The 4009-nt window shown below is 33.3% G+C and overlaps 1 pseudogene; it reads right to left on the reverse strand.

Moving 5' to 3' along the window:
• Nucleotides 1–1173: 1173 nt before the first annotated feature.
• Nucleotides 1174–1366, reverse strand: LOC125775953 (small nucleolar RNA U3; annotated as a pseudogene).
• Nucleotides 1367–4009: the final 2643 nt, after the last annotated feature.

Genomic DNA, 4009 nt, shown 5'->3' on the forward strand with positions numbered 1-4009 from the left:
AATAAATAATTTTTGAAAAAAATACAAAATTCGCGATACTTTTTGAACACACCTCGTAAAGCCACCTAAATAATAAAGCATACACAAAAACGGATCAAACGGGCGCGAACAATTATTACAACTATATAAACAAACAAAAAATTACGAGGAGGTAGCTGGAGCACAGAAGGAGGAAAAAAAACAGGTGCGTGGAGTCCCTACGCGCGGAATAAGTTATACTTCTTAGTGATATTCAGAAGCAAAATGCGAAACAATCATACATACATATATTATGTCGTTTGCACATTTGTCTGTATGTTTGCGAAAGCAAATGTTCTACAAAAGCATATTTCTATACTTAAACAAAATTATTAGAACCATCGTATGTTTCTTACATGCATAACCAAACCATACTTAAGTCAGTGCAACCTAAGTGTCAATGGTGGTGTTGGTGGTAAGCGCTTGGAAAGTCAAGATGCTACGAGTACCGCAGGTTCGAATCTCGACAGAATAAATTTTTAATTTTTTGCTTTTAACATCGTATACTATACAAATAAATATTTTTCTTACTAATAGAAATTAAATTTATCACACGTTTATACGATGTTAAAAGGCATACATCTTCTATCCTATCTTGTGTATCTGCACATGCTCATATAAGTATATGTATACGCATGTGCGCGTTCAGAAATTGAAATCATATTTTTATCACTTATCAATATATGTACTTATTACATGTGCGCTCATTGACTTGCATGCTCATGCATTCATATATGTATACTTATATGTACATATATTTGCATACATTGCCGAACAAATAATGCACAAGCATACAAACATACATATGTATGCGTACACATATGAATTGTCACCAACAAAAAATTGATCTTCACAAGTCAATATGGCAGCCAAATTGGCGAAGAACAAAAGAGAGATGATTACGCTGTATATTCTCTTCCGCAACGAAGAGACGGAACTACTTTCCGAGTCAAAATTCCTTCATTTAGACTTTGCTTTATTCTTCATTTGATGTGCATAATAAATTTATAAAATGCGAATTTAAGTTTTCTGGTTTTCTTTCATACAAAATGATATGCATTTCCGAATATCACTAAGAAGTATAACTTCTTCCGCGCGTAGGGACTCCACGCACCTTTTTTTTGTGTAAAACATTGGAATTTATTTATTAAAATCACCACTCAGAAGTCGTTTTATCCGTTGTTAGCGAACGTTTTTCGAAGAAACATCATTTCTAATATGCCACAAGACAAAATTAGAAATGAACTTCTTAAACCTCATGCTGTCAGATAAAACGATATACCTCGTCATCGCGGGTCGATTTCCAAAAAATGGAAATGAATTTTTCAAAGACCAACGCAGAGTATTTCAACAAAAAGTCACTCAAAATAGTTGAGAATTCGCAGAAATGAAATACAAAAGAAAGAAAAAGAAGTATAACTTCAATAATGCACAAGCATACAAACATACATACATATGCGTCACCTCGTCATCGCGGGTCGATTTGCAAAGAAAGTAAATGAAGACTGACCAGAGAACTTAAAAGTATAGAGAAGGTGCAGGTTCGACTGCGAACATTTGATAAGTAGATTCAAATTAGGGAATTCACCGCATTTGTTAACATTGTAGGTCGGAATTCGCCTCGCAATTTTAACATTTTTTACAATTCTCCCACATATTCTAACCGAGAATATGAAGAAACAGAAATATACATATGTATTTATAAAATGATTTCTTTGGTATTCCATAGGATAGAAATATGTATGTAGAACTTTTTTTATTTTTTATTTATTATTTTTCAAATTATTTAACGTAAATTTGATCTTCTTTTATAATAACTTATTTTAAATATAACGGGTGATTTTTTTGAGGTTAGGATTTTCATGCATTAGTATTTGACAGATCACGTGGGATTTCAGACATGGTGTCAAAGAGAAAGATGCTCAGTATGCTTTGACATTTCATCATGAATAGACTTACTAACGAGCAACGCTTGCAAATCATTGAATTTTATTACCAAAATCAGTGTTCGGTTCGAAATGTGTTTCGCGCGCGTGTTTTGTTCAGCGATGAGGCTCATTTCTGGTTGAATGGCTACGTAAATAAGCAAAATTGCCGCATTTGGGGTGAAGAGCAACCAGAAGCCGTTCAAGAACTGCCCATGCATCCCGAAAAATGCACTGTTTGGTGTGGTTTGTACGCTGGTGGAATCATTGGACCGTATTTTTTCAAAGATGCTGTTGGACGCAACGTTACGGTGAATGGCGATCGCTATCGTTCGATGCTAACAAACTTTTTGTTGCCAAAAATGGAAGAACTGAACTTGGTTGACATGTGGTTTCAACAAGATGGCGCTACATGCCACACAGCTCGCGATTCTATGGCCATTTTGAGGGAAAACTTCGGACAACAATTCATCTCAAGAAATGGACCCGTAAGTTGGCCACCAAGATCATGCGATTTAACGCCTTTAGACTATTTTTTGTGGGGCTACGTCAAGTCTAAAGTCTACAGAAATAAGCCAGCAACTATTCCAGCTTTGGAAGACAACATTTCCGAAGAAATTCGGGCTATTCTGGCCGAAATGCTCGAAAAAGTTGCCCAAAATTGGACTTTCCGAATGGACCACCTAAGACGCAGCCGCGGTCAACATTTAAATGAAATTATCTTCAAAAAGTAAATGTCATGAACCAATCTAACGTTTCAAATAAAGAACCGATGAGATTTTGCAAATTTTATGCGTTTTTTTTTTTAAAAAAGTTATCAAGCTCTTAAAAAATCACCCTATATAAAAGATTTACCTAAACATTATGATGATATTTTCATGATTCATACGCAATGTACGAATGTAAGCAATTTCGTTTCGCCGTCGGCATTTCAATTTCTCATGCTTCAATTTTTGCTTTCAACCAAGAAATCGCTTGTATGTATGTGCAATATATGCCTTTGCCTTTTGCCGTCGGCATTTCCATATTGACATGCAAAAGTAATTATGTATTTCATTGTTTCGTTTTGGCCCAATTTTGTATATTAAGACAAGTGTCAATAATTGCGCCAAAATCAAATAAATATTTACATATTAAGTAAAAATCTTCTTCTTACATGTTCTTTGTATATATCATATGTAAATAAGTATTGAGCTTACTCCTACTAATATATTGGGCAAATTGACAAGTGTCAATAATTGCGTCAAAATCAAATATATTATATATTCATATGTAAATATGTTTTAAACTTTACATAAAATTGAAGTGTCAATAATTGCGCCACTTTTCATAAAGTTGGAAATTTTGCGCGAATAAGACGTGTGCGGGTTAAGTCGTGAATTTTACTTATATTAATTAATTTGAATGTGCCGCAAAATGCGAAACGAAATTTCAATAAATTTAAATAAATTTAAGTAAATTTACATGTATTTTCATTTATATTTAATTGTCAATAAATTTTTAAAAATTATTTGCCCTAGTTGACCATTTTATTTTCTCACACATTTCAGCCGATTTTCGTATAGAAATTTGACCGGCGTAGAAGCAAAATGCGAAGCAATCATACATACATATATTATGTCGTTTGCACATTTGTCTGTATGTTTGCGAAAGCAAATGTTCTACAAAAGCATATTTCTATACTTAAACAAAATTATTAGAACCATCGTATGTTTCTTACATGCATAACCAAACCATACTTAAGTCAGCGCAACCTAAGTGTCAATGGTGGTGTTGGTGGTAAGCGCTTGGAAAGTCAAGATGCTACGAGTACCCCAGGTTCGAATCTCGACAGAATAAATTTTTAATTTTTTGCTTTTAACATCGTATACTATACAAATAAATATTTTTCTTACTAATAGAAATTAAATTTATCACAGCAATATACATATACATAAGAAAAATATTTATTTGTATAGTATACGATGTTAAAAGGCATACATCTTCTATCCTATCTTACGTATCTGCACATGCTCATATAAGAGTATGTAAACGCATGTGCGCGTTCAGAAATTGAAATCATATTT

The sequence above is a fragment of the Bactrocera dorsalis genome, chromosome 1, assembly GCF_023373825.1.
Source record: "Bactrocera dorsalis isolate Fly_Bdor chromosome 1, ASM2337382v1, whole genome shotgun sequence".
In the NCBI taxonomy this organism is placed as follows: Eukaryota; Metazoa; Arthropoda; class Insecta; order Diptera; family Tephritidae; genus Bactrocera; species Bactrocera dorsalis.